The 24,093-nt window shown below is 46.7% G+C and overlaps 1 protein-coding gene across 1 annotated transcript in view; it reads left to right on the forward strand.

Moving 5' to 3' along the window:
• The first annotated feature begins 559 nt into the window (after window positions 1-559).
• RAI2 (retinoic acid induced 2) overlaps window positions 560-24,093 on the forward strand; it is a 59,164-nt gene continuing 35,630 nt past the window's right edge. Inside the window, exon 1 of the mRNA XM_057718493.1 lies at window positions 560-890. The gene's annotated coding sequence lies outside the window, so the exon portion shown is untranslated. The remainder of the gene's footprint in view (window positions 891-24,093) is intronic.

The raw sequence follows: 24,093 nt of genomic DNA on the forward strand, positions 1-24,093 counted from the left end.
CCTCCGCCACCTCCCCCAAGCCCTCCCCTTCCCCGCCTCCTCCCACCCCTCGGTGTATATAGTAAAGGCCGGGCGCCGCACGCAGACACACACTCGTCCGGACACAGGCGCACACACGCTCACGCACGACCGGCAGCCGCGGCGGCGACAGCAGCTCGGTGACAGCGGCGACGGCGGTTCCCACCGCTGCGCACCCCCTTCAGGCGGCCGGCGGCGAGGCCAGACCGGAGAGTTCCCGCACCCGCGACCACTCCACGGCTTCCTGGAGGCGGCGGCCGCGATTGCAAGGTAGCGGCCGCGGCGCCCCCGTGCGGGCCGGGGTCGCCCCCCCACCCCCGCCTTGCCCTCCCCGCGCGGACCTGCCACCGGGACGCAGGGGGCGCGCCGGGCTGGGCGCGCCTGGCGGGGCCCGGCGCCCGGGGAGGGGCCTGCTCCCGGGGGCAGGACGGCGCCGGGAGGCCGGGGCCAGCGGGGAGGGCCGGGCGGGGGCGGGGACGCGAGCGGAGGCCGCCACCCGCCCGGCGTCCCCGGGCCCCGCTCCTGCTCCAGGCGCCGCGCACTGGCCGGCGGGGCCGGGGCCGGCCGGGGAGGCGGCGCCGGACGGCGGGGCGGGGGCCCCGAAGTGGGTTTCGGGCCGCTACCAGCGCTGGCACCGGTCGCAGAGGGCGGCGCGCGGCGGACTCCGCGCCCGGGGCATCGCACCGGGCCGCCTTCGGCTCTGCCGCTCTGCCCCGGCCCGGAAAACCCGGCGCCTTCCAGGCCCTTCGAAAGATGGATTCTGTTGACGTATCTGGCGGCCCTGGCGAGCCGGGTGGAAAGTTGGGTTTTGCCAGATCGCACTGGGCTCGTCTTTGTGACGCTCGGCCAGCCCCGCATCCTCCCGGAACCGGGTGAGTGAGCGTCGGCGCCCCGGGAGCCCTCGTGCCCCCCATTGCCCAGACCCGGGGTGGCCGCACCAGCTCAGGCTTTCTGCCATGTTAGGCACCGAGCAGCCTTCTCGCTGCATTTTTGCGTGCGTTTCAGCGGTGCCTTTTGCTGCGGAGGGAGTTCTTGCCTCTCTTCGCGCTGGCTTTTTCGGGGTTGGGGTTATGCTCTGTGTGTTTGCTTGTTTGCCATTTAAAGCCCGACTATTGTTCAGGATAAGCTCCGCCTGGGTGGGGAAATGGCATCCCACCACAGTTGCCGGCGAGGGGTAGAAATGTTGCCAAACAGCTGCTGCTTTGTTTTTCCCTATCAGAAGTCCCTGGAGTAGGTTTGGGGCACGACGGATGGATGGAGAGAGGGATGGGGCATGGAAGAAGAAGGTGGTTTTAGAGGAGCAAATTGTCACCCACCCCAAGGCACGCAGTCAGCTTCCCTCTCTGCCTGCCAAACTTTTATGAATATTCCTTTTGTGATGGGGGAAGCTTAATGAATTCAGCCCAGTTTTCCAGAGAAAAGCAACCCGGTTTTAACAATGGTTTGAGAACTTAATCAATGAGAAAGGCAGGGGGAGGAGAAGGAGGCGCTGACACCATATCGGGGATGTGGCTGCTTCTTACAGAGTCAGGTAGGGGAGAGGTGGGCAGGGCAGGGCGCAGCGCCCGGGTGGCTGCGTTCCCGGAACTGTCAGTAGCTTTTACCTGTGCCCGAAGGAGCCACCCACCGTCGTGCCCCGACCTCACGGTCTACCCAGAACTCGGCGATCGGGCTTGAGGGGCCGCTCGCGGCAGTGCGCGGGCGGCCCCCCTCATCTGGCGTTTTTAAGGATGTGTAAATATTTTGCTGAGGATAAGTGACATCAACAGAATGATATTTCGCAGAGCCCGGGTGTGCAGCGATGATAAATAGATACGGCCAAACAAAGTTTTGATAATCGCGGATTCTCATGGCTGGCTCTGTTTCATTTGGGTCTTTGTTTTTGTTGGTTTAGCATTATCTCTCATCCTCTAGTGTGATCCCTTTATTTAGCTGATTCTTGGAAGCTTCTCTTTAGAACAGAGAGAAAAGCAGCCAGCAGGGAGAAAACAATTCTTAGCCTTTCATGCATCGGGCAAGGTTTTCTGTGCTTTTCCCAGGGAGTCTTTCCCACCGTTTTGTAAATGTCTCTCTTCCTCATTTTGAGTCATCAAAATCGTTTGTTGATTGACCAAGAGACTTCTGATAACTTTGAAGATGTGTTGTGATGTGCCTTTGTTACGGTAGAGGGGTGGCAGCGTGGGAGGAGGACGGTGGGGAGGCTACTGGGTAGGAGCCGCTCCCCCAAGCAGCATTACGCCCCTACCCACTGTTTTGTCCTTGGCGTTTTCTTCTCAAAGGGGAACACGGGGAGCTGTGCTACTTTCCAAAAGCGAGGTGCCTGGAAGACTGAAACCCCGGTGGCATCCCAATTTCTCTACGCTTTAGAAGCCCAGAGAAGCCACCTACCCACCCCCTACACACAATATCCTGTGACTGGGCACTTGCACCTCATCCTGACAGATGCCCAGTAGAGGCATGCACAAGGTGGCCGGGCACCACAAGCCAAGTCAGATGGGATCTTGGGGTACTGACTGCTTTGGCACCAGCCCATTGGACCATTTAGCCACCTAGGGGGTCCTTTATCATGCAGAGACGTCCCAGACGTCCACAGGTGAGGTTTGGCCAAGGAAAATCTGCCCATCTCAGGAACAAATGAGAAAACAGCTTTCCAGGTGATGGCCAGTTGCCAGTATGAAAACTTGGTTGGTGGGCATTTGGGCAAGAGCTGTGAAGTAAATGAAAAGTCCGGTAGCCAGAAAACAGAGTCACCAAGAAGACAGGGCCCCTGAAATACAAAAAAAGAAAAGAAAAAAGAAAAGTCTGGAAGGTGTGTGACGAGGCGTTGCTGGGAGTGCTATAGCATCAGAAGACCAATATAGCTGTAGCTGTAGTGACCTGAAAACTAGATAGAAATAGCCTCCCCAAAACCATTTGACCCAGAATGGAGGTATCCTGTATGTGGAGACATCCACACACAATGTGCTCTGAATCTACAGTAAGAAAATAGCAAGTGACTATTCTCTGGCTCCTTCTCTAACCCTCAGATTCGGGAAAGGACAATAGTGGAGGGGGAAATAAGTTGAGAAGGAAATGAACATTTGTTGTTGCCCTCTGTCTGCCAGACACTTTACATGTAGGAAACCATGATGTGACAGAGACATTATTTTACAGATAAGGAATCTGAGGCTCAGAGAAATTTCCAGTTGAGTGTCTGATTCCAGACTTCGGTGGTTATGACTTAAAGGGGCAACATGTTCCTCTACCCCTCCCCCAGGTCTCTTATTTATTTCTCCCAGAGACCAGAATCCTCAGTCCCTACCAAATACAGTACCTAACTGGGGGAGGTGGGCACCAGTGAGGCAGCCCAGCCACCCAGCGTATGTGCTTATGTGCCAAGTAGATAAACCCCAAATAGTCCCTGACCATTTCAGATGGAAAGACTGTACCTTTTCATCTGGGAATTCCCAACACCCAACTGTTGCTTAATGAATGAGAGTTGAGTGGCTAAATGATGGAACTGATGGAGTGAGTGGTGGTGGGAGGGAGCTGTAAGTCATTATCAAGGGAGACCAGCAGGGAGAAATCCAGAGATTTGTGTTTGGTTGGGGTCTTGGAGTGCCTAGTGTCACGCTGCAGTTCTCGTCCTGGGTAGTTCCAAGCCGACAATCCCATATGAGATGAGCAATAGCATTCCCACCTTATGCATGAGGAGACTGAGGGTTAATTAGCCTGAGGTCCACGGTGGGCCCAGAGAGTAGGTAAGGTATTTCTGACTCTTAAACGTCTCAAATAAATAAACTCTAAATTAGAATGAGGTGGGTTCTTGCTCTGCAACTGCACCATCAAAGCAAGTCTTTTAGCCTCCTTCCAACCAGATGGTGGCCTTTAACCCCCTAGAAATTCTGGGGCCACTGGGAGAGCCAGGATTTGAATCCATATGTGAGGTGTTTCTGACTCTGGTGCCTCCATGATCAGTATACGAGGGGGACCTCAGAGAATGGGGCTCTCAAGGAGGGGGAAAGATGGCTAATTGCACTCTCCCCTGCACAAAAGCCTGTGTGGGATTATGAATTAAGCTTGATTTGGGGATCGGGGTGACATCCTTGCTGTAGAGTTGGCAGCACTTGTCTTTGGAGAATGCCTCTGATAACCACTTCTCCCTCCCACCTGACCGTCTGCCTGGATGCCCATCATCTCATTCTTCCTAGACTCAAGGCGTCTCCTTTGTGGCTCGCCATCTCTGATATGCCTTTCAAGGCTAACCGCTCTCCTGTGTTCTGATGGCAGCTGCTGAGGAGGTGATTTGGGTGGCGGCGTTAGTACTTCTGGATTTCGCACATGACCTTCCTCCTCTCTCCAGCCAAGAACACACATAGGAACACACATGCACGCGCAGACACAGGCACATGTAATTTGATCATGTTTCTGTATCTGCTTCACCAAATTAGATTGCAAACCCAGAATTGTTATTGAAAGAACATACGTGACTTTGGTGATCTTCTGTCCCAGCCCCTGCTTTAAACAGATCAGAAGAGCTAAGATACAGCCTGCTCAAGCAGCAGATGCCTTAAGTAATGATTATATTCGCTGGCCCTGCCACTGCTGTGAGGGCAGCCCCCCACAATGTCAGCATGGGCCCCAGGCCTTTCTTAAGAGCCCATTTTAATCTCCACTTAGAGGTGGGGCTGGGCTTCTAGAACATCCCAGTCCTTGTAGTTCCCATTTCTGCTGTAATTCTTATCACCCATCCTGCTATCACATGTCCCACTCTTCTTCCCTCAGCTCTTTTGGTCTTTCAGCCCAGCACTGTCTAATAGAACCTTCTATGATGGCGGAAATATTCTATATCTGCACCATCCCATATAGTAGCCACTAGTCACATGTGACTTTTCAGCAGGTGAAAGGTGGCTAGCCCAAAGTAGGATATGCTATGATGATAACATATGCGTAGGATTTCTAAGACTTAGTACAAAAAAAAAGAATGTAAAATAGTTCGTTAGTAATTTTTATATTGATTACATGTTAGAATGATAATATTTTAAGTATATTGGTTAAATAAACTAGTGTTGAAATTCATATCACCTGTTCCTTTTAATCTTTTTAATGGACCCACTAGAAACTTTAAAATTACATACATATTTCTATCAGACAGCTCTGCTCCTCCCACTTGTGCCTTCAGCCTCGCAGCACCTCCAGAAGTTTTGGGGGCATAAACGCCCTCCATCCCCATGGCAGGTGGGAGGCATGGAACTGACTCAAGAGCCACAACAGTCTGGCATCAGGCAACTTTGATTTTCGGTGGCTAAGGTACCATTTTGGGGGGGGTCCCCATCAAGCCTACCTATGAGCATGTTTGCTCAGTCACCTTCCGTGAGGAATGTGGGCCCCTGAAACTGAGTGGAGATGAGAGAGCAAGGCAGGGGTGGGGGTGGGCAGGGCTGGCTTTCCTTCCCTCCACCCCAGCCCACCACAGGCCGGTGTCCTTGTCAATTGGAGAGCTGTCTTCCTCCTGAGAGACTGATTTCCTTCACACTTGCTCTAATAATATCCTTCCCGGGGATGTGTGTTTAGAGAATAGTGTACCAAGTAGACACCCTTGTGCTGAGAGTGGGTTATTTGGGGCTGGGGCCAGTCTTAAAGGATAAAGGAAAAAGGGGGGATGCACATAGTCATTTCCTGACAGCTTGATGAAAACAAGAGCAAGGGAATAAATGCAGTTTCTGCGAGAGAGACAGGATGAATGCCAGGAAGGCCAGTTTCACACACCCGTGGTGCTGCGGATGAGGACCCCTGAACAAGGCAGAGTTCAGGAGGGTGGGGGGAGTCGCAGCGGGCACTGTGGTCTTCCTGGGCCCTGCCCTGGGCCCTGGGCATGGCCCGAGGAGACAGAAAGGGCTGGAATAATGAACTTGGGGCTTCGGTGATTTATAGGTCAGGCGCCTGTGGCTCTGGCTCCTGAGGGGGCTGCCCCCACAAGGGACCCTTGGCTGACCTTCTTGAGCTCCTCGGAAGGAGCTGGTTTTGTTTCCCATGGCAGAAGCAGACTGTTTACTGGAGCACAGGAAGAATCCGACATTCTGGCGAAAAATAATTCATTAACAGCCAGGGTATTACCAGTTCCCTGGAAAAGCTCCTCCAGCTGCACTGTAGCAACTGTTCTTTCTCAGCAGCAGAATTGGACCTCACTGGCAGCCAAGGCTGGGTACGCTTGGGTGTTTTTGTCATTGTTGGTATTTTTGCCTTTGTGTGTATGCCCACTTTGGCCTTATAATTCAGAGAAAGGAATGGTGGCCTGGAAGGGTAGAAATGACATAGCTGTCAGCCATTCTTTTCTCCATGGTTTTAGCCTGGAAGCTCTAGGCCAACTCTAGGAACCTGCATTTTTTCCTGACCAAAGCCCGTCCCCATGCTGGGGGCACTGCACAGCCACACAGGATGTTCTAGAACTAAAGGAATTTTAGAGAATCTCAGCACCTGCTCATAAGACTTTATGGAAACAATTGACTGAAGGACACCCCCCCACACACACATGTCCTATCTTGGCTGTGTGGAAGTCTTTGCTTACTATTAATTGGCACAGTGGGGCCAAAGTATATGATTCATCATCCCAGTTTTGAGGGTATTTGGAAAGCCAGGCAGGCATAACCAACAGAATGGGCTGCATGTTTTGTTCACTAAAGAATGATTGAATCTACAGTAAATAAAATGGAATGATTCAGAAAGCTTTTTTATGCTCTGGAAAAATCTGCTTAAAAGGGTGGGGGGGGTTGTCTGCGTGTTTGCTTTCTGATGCCTCATGCTCAGAAATGTGTACCCAGCTAGCAAGAAATAGGAAAGAATGGCATTTCCTTGGTTTAGTTTTTTTAAAATACTAATTGCAGGTTAAGTAAGATGCAGTGTATTGATTTCGGTTTTGTATGGAACATAACTAGATAATCATTTTATTTTATGAGATATTAATTTCCATCCATTTAGACTGATGAAATGTGCATTTAAAGTGCACCCTACGTAGCTCCACTATCATCACAATGTTTCTTTAATGTTCCTAGATTCAGATTGAGAACCTGTTTCATTTATTTGGGAAGGAGTAAATATGTCCTTAGTAAACATATATGTAAGCCAACCTTAGATTTCAAGGAAAATGGGATTTTTCTCCTTTGGTGACTGCCAAAGATACGAATATTAAAGGCCAAGCATATTTGCCTTTATCTAGAGCACAGTTTCTCCACCTTGGTCCTATTGACATTTTAGGCCAGATCACTCTTTGCTGTGGGAGGCTGTCCTGTGCACTGTAGGATGTTTAACAGCATCCCTGGCCTCTACCCACTAGATGCCAGAAGTGTTGCCCCCCCCCCAGTTGTAACAGCCAAAAATGTCTCCAGATCTTGCCAAATGTCCCCTCTGGGACAAAATGGACCCTGGTTGAGAACCACTGGTCTAGACTAAGATTTAATAAGTAATCTGTGGCTTTTGGAAAATTCAGTTTGAAACAGTAAAAGACACAATTTCCCTCTCTGACTTATATGTACAATCCATGGGGGTAATTAATTAAAGTTGGAAGCGGGTCATGTGCCTGATTTAATTTTAAGGTGGGTGGAAGGGTCTATAAGATTGTATAAGCACGGAGATTTTTTTTAAAGTCAGATGATCAAATAAGTCGTAGGTAATTGGGGGGCACATTGTAACAACTAACAGCTTCTTTGTTTTTTCATGAAGAGAACAGGTTTATTTCTCCCCAGTTTCTTTTTCATATGCACCTGATTCCAGGCATGCCTTTGAAGCCACCAGACATCTTCCTCCACCCCCATCCCCTCCCCACTGTCATTTCTCCAGTAGCATCTTAAGCCTGAGCCAATTAATTTAGCCCTTTAGTGTACTTGGGAGAGCTCTGCTCATAACTCGGTAATGGACTCATTTCAGATCATGGCAGCCCTTTACCCGCCACTAATTTCTGCCTTTTCCAGTACTGTTGAGAGAAAAAGTCAATGGTGAGAAGATGGAGCAGTTTTCAAAATTATTGGACATTCAAATTCAGGTGGGCCTCACCACCCCTCCCAATTTTTTCTCCCTCTCACACACACTTATTTCCCTGCAGCAGTTTGGCTTAGGACAGAGAACGGCAGCAGGGCTTCTTCAGCCAGTTCGGTCCTGGTAATGCCTGCAGTCAACAGCCACAGATGGAATGCTGCCGCTGGGTGAGCCCTCCGCCAGCTTCTTCCTGGTGGTCCCTGGAAAGGCTAGTAGGGGAGTGATCATGCCTTCACGGGGAAGCTGTCATGGGGTGAACCGTTCCCTGCACATCCATGGAAATGGGATCGGCGCTTGGGGGACAGAGAGAGAACTGAGAGGTGGATGGCTCGTTACACAGGACAGTGTCCCAGGGCCAACCCCGCCCTGACAGTCTTTGGAGTGGGATGGGTGTTTGGGGGTGCTCAAGGGTATGGCCAGGTGCTCAATGCAGACATCACTGGGGGCCACTTTATTCTGCAGCCATCCAAAGCAGGCTGACCTTTTCCAAAGTGTCTGAAGGAGTTCCGAGTGTCTAGTGTAGAGGGATTCCTTTGCAGGCTTAGCCAGTGAGGAAAGATGGAAAGGTGAGCACATAGGGGTTGGCCAAGTCAGCAATAGACCTTCACTGGCGAGCTCTAGCCTCCCTTGAAGAGCAGTTCGACTCTTTGCTTGTCAGCGTGAAGGAAGAGGCAGTGAGCTGGCAAGCATCCACCAAGTGCTGGGTCCAGGCAGATAAATAATTGATTTGCAGCACGTGATGCTTGGTCATTCTGAGTTGCCCATCCCTCGCAGGCCTGGATTTGGGTAATGGCTGCAACACTGGGAGAGGAAGCAGGATCATAAATCTGGGCTTTGGAGGCCAGTCTCGTGGTGCAGAGGCCACTGGGGCCACCGCTGTGTGCTGCAGAAGCCAACACACAGGTCCGAGTGGTATGTTGTTCCTCAAAATAATGGCAATGGAAATGGCTGTGAAAAACATTTAGACCCTTGTCATAAAAATGCAAACAGTCTTCGTGCTATAGGGAAAAGCTAAATAAACTCTGTTGCAGCTGTATTAAGTAGAAACAGATTTGAAAATCAAGTGTTTTTTTTTCCTGAGACACTTATTTATAGCAGGTTGGGCAAAGGCTGCCACTATCTTTCGCGACTCCGGAAGAGTGTTTTCCAGATGGTCCTTGCTGGTTTTCTCTTTATTAAGCTTAGCTGAACACGGCCTCGCTTGGAAAGGTTCATAGAAATTGGTGTTATTTTTTTTTCAGATTACAGTGGCCATTGATTGGCTAACAAATCAATGGATGGGAATGGATTGAGCCTGTGCTGATGAATTTCCTTTTGCATTTAAAAATAAGAAAAATGTCAAGGAAAGCTCAAAATAGAGGCGCTATTTCGACTGTGTACATCGAAGCTTTGAAAACCGTTCAGGGCTGCATTTTCTATTAATTTATATTTACATTTTTTTCTAAGAGAACGCTCTCCTCTTTGCTAAAACTCTGCAATGTTACCATTTCCTTTCCAATATCTAAACAATGTCCAGATAAATTTTAGATTGAGCAATTAGCTCTGGCTGCAATTTCCTTTTATGAAAAAAAAAATCACTAACCTGCTAGACGAAATATGAAATTATTGAATGTTAAAATATCAATATTTGTTCTAGGATCCTTTGTGGCTTCTCACTTGAATGTTAAGAAGGCTAGAAGAGACTGATTCTGCCTGACCTTTCCATGTTAGACACACCCACGCCAGAAACCTCAAGCTTTGTTTTTGCTCTTAGGAGCTGGGCAGCTAGATTTGGGGTCATCAAGTCTGATTCTTACAACCCAAACTGCACAGAGAACCGCTTTGGAAAGTCACATAAACCAGTGATCCCTATAGACCAGACTTGAGGACTGCTGCCCCGCGTAGGACAAAATTTATGGAAGAAGAGTGAAAATGTACTGTTTCTTTTTAAAAGCTAAACCTTTTCCATTTTACAGAACTTCCCTTTATTCTAAAATGGCCTTTCCCACTTTTCTTAGTGTTAAAGTCTTTTATGAATGATGACATTTGTAGTTTAACATCTTTTTTTGACAGTCAGAAATTGTCCAACTCATGTTAGATCCTCCTTTTTTTTTTAATGTTACTCATCCATAACAATAGAAAGTCTGGGATTCACCCAGGAGGCCTGAGTAGATCAGGAAAGGGAGCCTTTGTTATGATTTCTAAGCCAGAAAAACCAACCTGAGCGAGGGTCCTGCTGCGAGTCCCTTACCTGACTCTTCTGACCCATCACCCACAGAGCTGGCTTCCTCTAAAGCCCCTGTGAAGAATGGAAATGCTTCTTAAGAAGACGTGGGATTTTTTTGTTGTGTTTTGTTTTGTTTGTTTTTTTGTTTTTGGCCACACTGCACGGCTTGCGGGATCTTAGTTCTCTGACCAGGGATGGAACCCAGGCCCCCTGCAGGGGAAGCGCAGAGTCCTAACCACTGGACTGCCAGGGAAATCCCTCCAAAGGAGTTTGAAGGGAAAATCTGGCCTCTTGGACATGATGTCTGAGCATGCAGCCTCAATGATGGGAGCCTGGACCCTTTATTCCTGGCTGCCCATGTCAGCTCTGCTGCCAGTTCACGTAGGCTCGACCCACTGTCCTCCTCTCCTCAGCCCTGGCCACTGCTACCGGGAGCAAAGGCCTCAGCATGGCTCACCTGGCAGTATCCTCAGTCTCCTTACTATTCTGCCCCACTCCTATCTTGCTCCCCCAGCTGGTCTTCCTCTTGCTAAATCACCCCTCTAACTTTTTACTCTAGCTCAAGAACATTCAGTGACTCCCTATTTCCTAATTAGAATGAAACCCCATATGAAGTGTTATTCCCATTTTCCCAGCCCATTCTCTCCCTCATGACTGCTCTTCAGTAGAGAGTGTGTCTCTAGGTTGTACAACTGCTCTTAGCTATGTGTGTGTGTGTGTGTGTGTGTGTGTGTGTTTTCTAGTGAAGTATAGTTAATTTACAATGTTGTGTTAATTTCAGGTGTATAGCAAAGTGGTTCAGTTGTGTATATATACACATTATTTTTCAGATTCTTTTCCATTATAGATTATTACAAGATATTGAATATAGTTCCCTGTGCTATACAGTACGACTTTGTTTTTCTGTCTTATATACAGTAGTGTGTATCTGTTAGTCCCAAACTCCAAATTTATCCCTCCTCCCCCTTTTGGTAACCATAAGTTTATTTCCTATGTCTGTGAGTCTATTTCTGTTTTGTAAGTAAGTTCCTTTGTATCATTTTTTTAGATTCCACATATAAGTGATGTTATATGATATCTGTTTTTCTCTAATTTATTTCACTTAGTATGATAATCTCTGGGTCCATCCATGTTGCTGCAAATGGCATTATTTCATTCTTTTTTATGGCTGAGTGGTATTCCATTGCATATGTGCCACATCTTTATCCATTCATCTGTCGATGGACATTTAGGTTGCTTCCGTGTCTTGGCTATTGTAAATAGTGCTGCTGTGTAAATTGGGGTGCATGTATCTTTTCAAATTAGAGTTTTCATTTTTTTCTGGGTATATGCCCAGGAGTGGGATTGCTGGATCATATGGCAACTCTATTTTTAGTTTTTTAAGGAACCTCCTCCATACTGTTTTCCTTAGTGGCTGCACCAATTTACATTCCCACCAACATTGTAGGAAGTTTCCCTTTTCTCTACACACTCTCTAGCTTTTATTATTTATAGGCTTTTTGATGATGTCTCGGCTGTGTTTTGTTTACTTTCTTTATCGGGAGAGGTTTGCAAGAAAGTAACAAGATCTCTTGGACATCTTTCTAGATGAAAGACACTGAAGCCTTGAGTCTCATGTAATGGAACTTCCCATAGATGTGACATTAGTGGTTTAAAAGGAAAAAGAAGTTGATCTCCACTGGATGATGTGTGATGATGACTTAGAGGGCTGGGATAGGGAGGGTGGGAGGGAGTCGTGGGAAGGAGGGGATATGGGGATATATATATAAATACAGCTGATTCACTTCATTGTACAGCAAAAACTGGCAAAACAGTGTAAAGCAATTATATTCCAATAAAGAGCTTTTTAAAAAAAAGGGAAAAAGGAAAAAGCTCCACACAAAATGAGGCTCTCCATCTTCAAGAATTGTAGCCTTACTACAAGTCTCCTACAGTACTGCTTCTGGATTACAATGCCCCATTTTTGACCTGCCAGCAAATGGGTATTGCTTCAGGATGGTGCTGCAGGCTTGTCCTGCTGAAAACAGAGCCACTTACATAAGCTTCGAAATTTGCAATCAAAACGTAGTGAAAGGAGTCCATCTTAGCCAGTGCAGACTGTTCATTCTGTTAGAAAATTTCTCCAATGACTGCTTATAAAATCATAGTAGCAAGGGTATTGCCTATTATTTATCAAGCTCCTTCTATAGCCTGGACAGTTGTACCAGGTGATTTACATTTATTATTTTAGTTCCAGCTCCATAACAGCCATATGAGGTAGATGGATATTATGAGCTTTATTTCATAAAGGAGGAATCGGGGGCTCAGAGAGGGTTAGTAACTTACTCAAGGTCACACAGCTCACAGGAGGTGGAACTGGGATTCTCTACAATGTGGTTCAATAGAACTTTCTGTGATGATGGAAATGTCCTACACTGTCCAATATGATAGCCACTAGCCGTAAGTCACTATTGAACACTAGAAATGTGACTGGTGTGGCTGAAGTCTGACATTTTAATTTTTTCTTAATCATTTTTAAGTGTACAGTTCAGTGGTATTAAGTACATCCTTATTGTTGTGCAACCATCACTACCATCCATCTCCGGAACCCTTTCATCTTGGCAAACCGAATCTCTGTCCTCATTAAACACTAACTCCCAATTCACCCTCCTCCCCTCAACCCCTGGCGGCCATCCTTCTACTTAGTTTTTTCTTTTTTCTTTTTCAACCTTCCCTTTTTGCCCACATCCAAGCATCTGGTAACCACCATTCTATTCTATGTTACTATAAATGTTGTGGGGTTTTTTTTCCAAAATATTCTACATTTAAGTGAGATCATGCAATATTTGTCTTTCTGTTTTAAATGTTGAATGGAAGCTGCCACCTGTGCTGGTGGCTACCATATTGGATGGCGCGGCTGTAGAACACGCGTGCTTCACTGTGCCCTTCTGCCCCTCTGCTCTCGCTTGATGTGCACCAGCTCGATGCCCAGCAGCTTTACCTGTGTCTCCCTCCCTCCCAGCCCAGCACAGCTCCACCCTTTCTCAGCGCTCCTCCTTTTCTCGGCTCCTCCCTTTCTCAGAGGCCTGTAGGCCAGTGGTTCTCAAGCTCTAGCGTGCATTAGAATCATCTGTAGGGCTTGTTAAAATACAGATTCCTGGGACCCGCCCCCAGTGGGGCCCAAGAATTTGCATTTCTGACAAGTTCCCAGGTGCTGCGGGGCTGCTGGTCCTAGGATCTTCGGTTGAACATTATCTATCGGGGCTTAAGGACTAATTCCCGCATCTTAAACCGGTGTGGCCTGGGGTTTAGCTGTTACCTCCTGGTATGCAGGGAGCCGTGGTTGCTGGCTCACACCAGCTGGGAGGAGCCTGCTTCCTGCTCCTGTCCCAAGGATCTGGCCCTCTGTCAGTCCCAACTTTACTTGGACCACTTTTAGCTTGGGTTACCCCCTAGGCAGTTGTTCCAGAGTGCATTCATTTTAATTTGGGGCTCCTTGGGAGGGGCTGGAAAGCCAGGCAGGGTGAAGGAAGGAATTGCCTGACTACGAAGGACAAGCCTAGACGGAGAGGCCCATTTATTGTCCAAGCTGCTGTTCTCTGCAATTAAACAGTGGCAGAGAACTTAACTAGGAAAGAAAAAAAAGTGAAGCAGGTGAGGCAAACAGATCACGAAGCCGAGTCCCCCATCCTTGTATCTTCACCCTAATTAAGGTCTTTGTCTATTTTGGAAGGCAAAGGCCAAATGCCCTGGGACAGGGTTGGAGGTGAAGGGGTGGGAGTGGCCAGGGGGCCAAGAGAGGTCCCTGGAAAGGGGACTATCATGTTGGCCACCTTGATTCTTGATCTAGCTTTCATCAGTGCTGAGAATGTTGTTCTTGTTAAAAATAAATACACATGTAGAGAAGTAGCTGCTAGGCTGTTTTTCTTATGAATATTTGTAAAATAAAAGAGCAATGTGGAATCATTTTTTTCCCTGTGTGCACATATCTGTGTTTTCTCCCACAGAACCTATGTTTTTTTCTTTTCTTTCTCAGTCTGTTTCCCCCTCTTAGTTTTGTTTTGTTTTGTTTTGTTTTTTTGAGAGCAGGAATCATGTGTCTTTTTTTTTTTTTTTTTGTGGCTTGGTCTGAAACCAGCATTCATTCTCTTGAGCCAGGCAGCACTTCCTAAAGTTCATTTTAATCACCATCTAGAACAACCCATCCCTCCGTGGCTCCTGGCCGTGTGCTCTGTAGTACTTAGATGCTGATAATATGTTTAATTCAAAAAATTACAACTAGGCAAATTTCCCCGTTTGTCTGTTTCCAAGAGCAAGTCTTAAAAGGCATGAACTCAGAGCCTCATTTCTGTTATTTACAGGGGTCTGTCCCCATTAATCGGTGGTGAAATGTCAAATTCTTGTGTTTTGAGTACTTCTATCTTCCCACCTAGCTCTGTGCCATCCACCCATGCGTGAGCTCAGCGTATGTGAGCATACCAGTGGGGCCCCACCCTTGTCCCTCTTGTTTTTAATCACCACCACTCATCCCACCTTCCTCTAGTCAACTGGACCCACTCTCAGCTCCATCTCGGATGTTTGGAAAACAAAGCTCTTCATCCCCCATCTGTATGGAATGCTTCTACCCTTCCTTCAAATCTGTTGCTTTTCCCTTCTCTCTGTGATGGCCAGTGCCAAACGCCCCATTCCTTTTTCCACTTCTGTGGATGGGGTGAAGATTCCAAGTTCTCCAAATCCATAATGGAGCTGAAGCACCTGGCCAGGAATTTAATTTACATGCTCTCACTTAAACTGCACAGCAGTATTTAGAAACAGCTATTGTCATTTGCAGATGAGGAAACTGAGGTGGCAGAAGGGCAGGTTATGGACGAGGAGCTGAAAAAGTGGACAGGGTCCAGTAAACCTTGGTAAAGAACTTGGACTTTATCCTAAGCACTTTCAGAAGCCAGTGACATTATTTACTTTACATGTTTTGTTTTTCGCCCTAGTGGAGAATGAACTGGGGCAGGAGGGAAGGTAGACCAAAAAGACTCCTTTGCAGAAATCCAGGGAGACCAGTGACCTTGACCTTGAGCTGAAGCAGTATGGTGGCTGTGAATGAGGAGGCAAGAGGCTGAATTCCAGAAGTTTTTAGGAATCCGACTCCGTGGGACTTGGTAATCCCTGGTAGACAGAGTAAATTGTGACAACGCCCTGGCTTCTGTCATTCAGGCCCCTTGATGGGCCAGGGAGCTAGGGAAGGGGGGAGAGTTTGGGTACCTGGGCCCCACCCTCCCTTTACAGCTGGGGGTGAGGCAGCCCAGATCTAGATGAGTGGTCAGAAAACCTTGGCATTGGCCCCTGTACTCATCTGCGCACCCAGTTCTGAAGGGAATATGATGGAAACAGTGAGTGAGCTGAAAATGAGGGACGAAAGGAAACCTGACAGACGTAGTCAGTAGCCAGGAGCACCTTCAAGCAGCAGCTTTAAATACACTGTCCAAATTCATATGCTTTAAATAGGTCAGAATTTGTAAGCACTGGGGGACATGGGTGATTCTGCTGGTTCAGGCTTTGACCGGGCCCAGCTGGTAAAGAGGAGTTTGGCTAGTGGCCTGCCACCAAGGTGACCAACTGTTCTGGTTGGCCTGAGATTGAGGGGGTTCCTGGGGCATGGGACTTTCAGCTTTAAAACCCGGCAGTCCTGGGCAAACTGGGACAAGTTGGTCACCCCACCTGCCAGGGGAGGAGTTGCAATCTGGACAGCCAGGCTGATCAGGGCCACAGCAGTGGAGACTCAGTTCAGCCTGGGGACTCGATATGGGGATGCCACTACAGAGCAGAAAAGGGGGCTTGGGAATGGAAAAGGCAAGAACATATCCCGAGCCCTTTCAGATAGCTTTTCTGGGTCTGCATGAAATGCTTCTCTTCATATAGGAGCCTGAGAGCTCCATTCTACTTTCCTGGAAACTAGCCTGTGCCTCGTGCTGCTTATAATCCTGCCCATCTGGGGATTCATCCGGACATTTCCGGTGAATATTAGGTGAGTGAACAAATTCTTTGGTCCTGCTGGCATCCTGGACTTGCAAGTCCTTCACTGGACGTGGGAATATTTAAACTGGGTCCTGGGTGAGCAGAACAGTTTCTTTACGTAATATGTGCCTATATCCAATCATGGTTAGAAAAGCCTTTTTATTTTTTAAGAGCAGCAAAATGCAGAATCATTTGCAGCAGTAGAACATTCAGATCTTTATTTGCAAAGCGACCATAGCCCTCCATTATTCATAACTCTTTTGAAACCAAATGACAGGTTTTTTTGTCTTCAAAAGCTTCCCTTCCCCACCCCCATCCCACCTATTTCTCTTCCAAAATAAACCTCAGTAAATAAGCAGAGACTACATGTTGCAAATGGTAGGACAGAGGAGCACTTGGAATAGGAAACTAACGAAACATTTTTCCTTTGAAGGCCTGGCCTGGCCCAAGCCTTCCACTCCATTCAGAAATGCAGAGACAAATGCAGAGTGAGGTGACACTCATCTGAGGACACCAGTGATACCAGTGACAGGGAAAGGTATCAGAGTCCGTTCCTGTGGTGGACAGCAGCAGCAGGAATATGGAGAAATTCCATGCAGGGAAATAAAAGAGAAAGAGAAATATACAGGGAGATGTGAAAAAAGTAAGGGTGAGATTCCTCAGGCCACAAGGCTCAGACAGTGTAGGAGCGAGAAAGGCCGCAAATGGGACTTGAGTCTTTGGAAAGAGCCTCCAACAATACCCTGTCTTAAAATGAGTCAGAGAATGAAAGTGAGCTTTGTCATTTCCCTGTGCCCTGGTGTATCACTTTATGAGGAGAGGATATTAGTTGTGGCAAAATTGCCTACAGTATATTCTTTCCCAAGCATAAAGGACTTGGTGGGTAAAAGCTTAAATAATAGTATCAGCATTTTAAAAAGGTTTTCTATTTCGCGTACACTTTAAATAGGTCAGAATTTTTAAGCAGTAGGGGATAGGGTTTATTCTTTTATTGGTAATGTTTGACTTTTAAAGCCAGCTACGTGGATGGGAGAAGTCCTAAAAATTAGCCATCGTGGATTTTTATTTTCAGATTTTTGTCCAAACTCCTAACATACATACAGGAAAGTGTGTGTATTATTAAGTGCACTGCTTGAAGAATTTTCACAAACAGCACACCCACGTCACCGGCATCCCAGTGGAGACGGGAACAACCCCAGCCCCCAGAAGCCCCCTGTGCCCTCTTCATTACCCTTCACCAACAGTAACCACTATCTTCCCACAGCACAGATGAGTTCTGTCTCGCACAAGACTTCTTCAATCAGAGCTTTGTGTATGAGTACCAAAAAAAAAAAAAAAAAATCCTTGTAATTTTTTTAGGGAGGAGGGCAGAAATTTTGTAACACTTTCCTTTCTCTGGCTGCTCTGAGTTAGGCCTGTTAAACAGGAAGCTTCCAAGCTGGGTCCCTGCTGGTGTGGGGTTTGGGGGCAGACTGGTCTCTGCTGCCCAGAGCGATACCCAGGCTATGAGCCAGTAGCCTGCTCTTGGCTCCACCTCTGCCAATGGCAGCCACCGAGCTTGCCTTATCTGCCTCATTAAAGCTTCTGTCGGATCTTGCAGGGACACGTGTCCAGAAGCACTAGGGACAGGACAACAAAATGGCCGAAAGTTCCCCAAACGTATTGGCCTTCTGGAAAGGAAGGCCAGGCACCACAAAAACAGCTTACCCAACACGCTCATTTTTCTCCAACTTCCAAATGAGAGTGTGATTGATTAATTTCGCTTCCCTGGTAGGTTTTGATGTTCTTTCTGCCCCCTTTTCTTGTTGCTGCAGGAAGCAAACAGTATGAATGCAGGAATAAAGCTATGGAACATACATCGTAATGTGTCTGGAGCGGCATCAGAAAAGGACTTATTTGTTCTCCTGGGTTGTGTAGTGCCGAGTGATTGAATGCTCGCCAAGCTGTCAGTTTTATGAAACAAATTCCCTAACCCCCTTGGCCCAGAGCTTTACTCAGCCTGAGATGGAAAAGAAATAACTTTTAATAGAAAACTCATTGCTAAAATCTAAGATAAGATTTCAGACTTACTTCTCTCCTAAGAATAAAATGAAATATTGAAGAAAGCATTTGATGGGGGACTCTTAGGGAACCTTATTTCTCAGTTCTTGGTTAACAAACTATGTTAGTAAAAATATTTAGACCTTCGTGATGCATAATGCATTTTTATTCCTAGTGAGCTGGCCTGTTTGTATACACAGATGTTTCCTGTGGTCCTTCTATCATTGCCTCTACTTTTTCTAAAACAATATTTCTAGCAGGAAACAGAATCTTATGTTAAGATCCTAAGTCCCTCACAAACCCTGTTAGTTCGAGTGAGGTTATTTCCATTTCTAGATTTGATATTGGTGGGGGAGGGGTGGCGGGGATCTTCTTTTATTCAGAAAACATGGAACATAAAGCATTGAATCCACCACATGGAGACATTATTAGACAATTCTTCCTTGGCTTCTAAATTAGACCTGGCTGATTCATCCAGGCACATTCATTGCTGAAGGGCTGGATGGCTTTTCAGTCTCCATTCTCACTGTCAAAGGCGCCATGAGTAATGCCTGCCCTTTCATACAAACCTTAGGTGTGTTTGACTGGGTTTTACAGATTTTCCAAAGCATTGTTCTCACAGAGCTGCAGTTTCCTTTCCAGCACCAGGAACACTGTGGCAAGACAGCTCACCAGCCCAGTTTCTCTGCCAGTCTTAGCAGCACATAGAAATCAATTAAAAATAAAATCCATAGGCCATCGTGCTAAGGAGGAAAATGAGGTTTTACACATCAGCACCTCTCAAAAAAAAAAAAAAAAAAAGATGAACCTGTCTTAATAGAAAAATGGCACAATGCCCTAATGAAAAATTAAGCTTCAGGACTCAGTCCCTAATATCTCAGTGCTGAGCGTGTATTTCCTCCTGTGGCTACCCCTGTGAGTGAATTCTGAAATAATCAGGCAGTGTGTTGAAATAAGATATCATTCCGCGTGACTATAGCAGTGAAGCATCGCCCTGTCTGGCTGACTTGTCAGTTACCGCCTAAATGCTAGGAGAGGAAGGTTCTGGTTCTTTTGAAGTTTATTTTTCTTTAACATTTTAGTAAATGTGTTTGTCTATGAATATAAAAGTAATAATACTTATTTTAGAAAATTTACAAATATAGAAAGGTGATAAGAAAAGAATAAATATCATTGTTTTTGGTTCTAGTCCTTAAAAGAGTCTTTATTTCCTATACGTATGTCCGTTATCTTCTCTAGGAGTCTGAAAGGTATATTCCACAATTCCAAGTCTTCTTGTGCTTAAATTGATTCCCGCCCCCGCCCCTAAGATTCTGTTAACATGCATGTCTCTAATTATCAACATCAAGAACGAAAAATCATCTACTTATTACCTGTGTGACAAAAAATGTTGGCTTATTTACTCGCCCCTCTTCCCCTGTCCCTTCCCACCCGCTTGTACACTGCTGTATCCCCAGCACCTAGAACAGCGCCTGGCACCTAGCCAGCTGTTGCTTAGTAAATTTGTTGAATCAAACCAATGAATGAACTGTGAGAGTTTATCCTCACATTACTTCCAGGAAGTGAGCACTGACTCCTGAGGCTGACCTCTTTCCCCACCCCCACTTCCTTTGCTGCCTCTCCCGAGCAGTCCATTTAAGCCATAGGTCTCATGGCTGTTGGGTCTGCTTTCCCTGATCTTCCACCTGGGGAAGCAGTGAGGGGTGGCAGTGAAAAGTGCCCGGCCTTTGGAGTCAAAACAGACCAAATTCCCAGGTCTGCTGATTACTGCATAATGGGGCAAGGGTCTTAATCTCTGTGTGCCTCAGAGATGCTATCTGTAAAATGGGCAGTGATGATACTTGCCTGACAAAATGAATGACAAACGTGCATGGTATTTGGTACACAGGATCCAAAATCTGTAGCTCCTAGTATTGTTCCCACTTCTTTTTCCAATGACAGCCCATGGCGCCCCAGAACACTGCCTTTCTCCTTGCATTTCCAGTCGTTTCATCTAATGAGCATAGGAGACTTTCTGATGAGTTACTTTATGCTTCTGTGCCGAGTAAATTATCAATGGCAAAGAATCAAGTGGCCTTTCTAATAACCTGTGCTACCCCTGCCATCACACATGCTTCCCCTGTAGCACGTGTCTTGGTGCATTGTTCTTGTGTGTTTACCTAGCGGACTCCCTCACTAGACAGTGACTGGGCAGGCCTTCCATCTTGGTATCCTCAACCTAGGACCCACAGTGCTGTAACTGAGGAGTCGCTCAATGTGTATTTATTAGGTGAATGAATGAATAGTTTATCGTGTTGTACACATCTTGCCATATCTCAACCACACCTGTGGGCTTTCTATAATCTCCTGGATGACAAAGGTAAACCAAACTTATAGAATTAAGTTTCTAGCCCTCTAAACATGCAATACTTACTGGTTCTGCAGAGAGCCAGCGTAAGGAAAAAAATTCTAGTTACTCTCAGTTCCCATGGTTAAGTCCACAAATTCTCTGGCTGGCGTATCAGGTTCTTTAGAAGAGGAGGGATGATACTGTGTGCACGTAAAGCTCATGTCTGCAGCTTTTAGTTTGAGTTATATGCGTGTTGGCATCTCTTTCACACAGAATCTGATGAGTTGGCATTTATTTTTGACAGCATCTCAAATCTTGTGAAATTCAGAGCTGGGGGCTGATGTTGTTTTTTAGTAATATCTCAGATGGTGGCAGAACAATCTTGATAATAAAAAAAAGAAGTTTAAAAAGATGTCCCCTTAGAGTTCTTCCAGAAAACTAAAAGTTCAGCAAAGAAGAGCTTCGGAACTTTCCAGAACAAAGGCTTCCTGAGCATTGGAATTTTGCAGACTGGAACCAAATACACACACACACACACACACACACACACACACACATGCAGTCTCTGAGGTGTGTTTCCTCATCTAATTCACTGTGACAGCACTTGCTGGCTAGTCCCCCAAACCTGTTTTGTTCATTTTCCCAGGCACCCAACTAGACTGCATTTCCCAGCCTCCCTTGCAGTTTTATATGTGGCCATGTGACTAAGTTCTGACCAATAGGATGTGAGTGAAAATGATGTATACACCTCTAGTCCAATCATAAAAGCTTTCCAGGTTTTCCTCCATACTCTTTTCTCATCTCCTGGCTGTCTGGGATGGAAGAAAGTCCCAGGGTAACCTTGGAAGGAAGGTGGCAGAGCTTCCTCTGCCTGGGGAGGATCATTGTATGAAATGGAAGTGCCTGATCCGGAGCCCCCACCTTAGACTGTTACATAAACAAGAAATAAGCTTCCATTAGTGAGCCATTGCAAGTGTGGAATGATTTGTTAGGCAGCTTATCCTACTTTAACTAAGTCATACTCTTTGGACATTTTTTAAAAAAGAAGAAGAATAGCCAACAGTTTTCAAAGGCCTTTTATTTGCCAGGAATTATGTTAATAATAATCCTAACAATAATCCTCTCATCAGCCCTGAAAAGTTACCCTCATTTTACAGCCATAGGTGCAACTCCAAGTGGGAAGGGGCTGAGGATTTTGTCCACCGTGATGGTCCTCAGGGCTGGCACAGAAAGGGGCATTGACTAGGCTCTCAATGAGGCTTGTTGATGATGGAAGAAAAGAAGGCTCAGCAAGGTGAAGTCACACGGCCCAGGGCCCACAGCTGAAAAATGCTGGACCCACTATTTAATCCTGGTCTGCCTGGCTTCAAGGTCCAGCTACCTCTGAGTATCTGTAACCCAAGACTTTAAAAAGAATGGCCCTTAGAAAAAAAAGATTTTAGTCTCTCATCTTGTATTTCGGATTGGAAAAAGTAACATATTTTAAAAATGAAAACATTATAGACATCTAAAACAAAGAACGGAACACCCTCTGTAATCTTACCAGAGAAAACTGGTATAAGCTTGGTTTTATTCTTTAAGTTCTTAACATATAACACATTCAACAAAAATTGGTTCACTTTTTGTATAGGAAATCTAGATTCTCTCCCACCATGTGACCTTTTCACTTATCTTCCCCTTATATAATTTCTTGGACATTATTTCCACGTGAGGACATACCAATCTGTGTCATAGTTTGCAGTGACTGCTAGTACTCTGTATTACCAGTAACAATCTGCCATAGTTAACCGGTTCCCTCTTGGTTATCATTTGGGTTGTTTCAGTCTGCATAACACAAAAGAGCTGTGATCAACATGCTTGTGCGTATCTCAGGAGTAGAATCCTAAGAGGGCAGTTGTGGGTTCACCGACGGGCATGTCTCATTGCCTTCCACGTGTGCAGACCTATTGCTGCAGAAGATCCAGATGGTCTAGAGATATTGAAATGGACTTGGTGGGTTTAGTTCTTCAAGTGAAGGTAACAACAAACAGTGGAAGAAAGGATTTCTAGCGTCTCAGAATGTTGCAGATATGCTCCAAGCCCGTGGCAAAGATTAACAGTGAGGAGGCCCTGGCGTCCCATCTAGAGGAGGTAGCACTTGCTAGCTGTTGGCTGGTTTCTCTGCCACCTTCTGGCAATGAGGTCAGCATTGTCTGCAAGGCCAGGGCTGATCTGGGCCCCAAGATATTGTCCTGCACTAAGCAAGGCTTCCTTTCGGGAGAGGGGGCAGTGGCCAGTAGGCCAGGGAGAAAGGGAGGAGGAGGGTGCATAGACATCGCTGCAAGGTTCCTGCCAGGGCTGAAGCTGGAGGTGGCAGGACACTCATTACTCAGGACCAGACGTAAACCTGATGTGCCTGGACAGCTTTCGGGGTGAGCAGGCAGCTCCAGGCAGATGTCTTTGTCTGTGGGCACAGTTGTGTATGCACTGAGACGTCCTGTCCATGAGGGATATTCCTGGAATGATGGTGATGATGGTGACAGTGGCCTTGGTTGGCAGGGGGAGGTGGAAGATGATTACCCAGACAGCGCTGGGGCACTCAGAGCTGAACCTGTGAGAAGGGCTGCCTCCCGTGTGTGTGTGTGTGTGTGTGTGTGTGTGTGTGTGTGTGTGTGTGTGTAATCCCATGTGGTATGAGAATCTGCTGTGTGTTGGGTGGGGGAGGGGGGTCTGTGCAGTGTGTTGTGTATGTGTGATGTCTGTGTTTGGTGTGGTGTGAGCAGTGCTCTGGGTGTGTGTGACCGTGTGGGCTGTGTGGGGTGTCCCAGTGGTCATGTGTGAGTGTGCTGTGTGTGGATGTGTTTGAGGGGGCGCCAGTTAAGTCCCCCAAGACATTCGTGTGGCCTACCAGAGACTCCACACTGCTCACTTTGAGTTTTTCCTCCTGTCTCCCCCAATTGCTGTGGCAAAAATGCCAGCTTCACCCAAGAGAAACCCTCTTGACCTTTCTCTCCCTTAGGAGGACGAGCTCTAGGGAAGCACTTAAGTTTCCTCTGGTCATCACATGACCTGACAGAGTTAGAGAAAGGGAGGCAGTGTTCTCTAGAGCCACCTTATGTTATTCTTTTGTGACTTACTGTTCTCTTTTACCTTTTCATTGAGGTGCCTATAATACAGAGAGTAAAATGCACGGAGTACACAAATCTGACAGATGTTTACATGTGTAGCCACCCCTCAAATCAAAGCAGCATCCATTTCCATCACCTCATAAAGGCCCCTGTGCCCTTTCCCAGTCAATTTCCCCCAAAGGCAACCACGATTCTAACTTCTGTCTCCACAGATTTGTTTTGTGTGTTCTAGAATCTCCCTTCAGTGGAACCACGGGTGTGTGGTGTTTTGTGCTTGGCCGCTTTCACTTTGCACAGTGCTTTTGAGACCCGTCTGTGTTGCACATGTATCAGCGTTCGCATCTTCTTATTGCCTTGTAGTATCTCATTGTATGGATGTATCACAGTTTGTT

This window comes from Hippopotamus amphibius, chromosome X (assembly GCF_030028045.1).
Source record: "Hippopotamus amphibius kiboko isolate mHipAmp2 chromosome X, mHipAmp2.hap2, whole genome shotgun sequence".
Classification (NCBI taxonomy): domain Eukaryota; kingdom Metazoa; phylum Chordata; class Mammalia; order Artiodactyla; family Hippopotamidae; genus Hippopotamus; species Hippopotamus amphibius.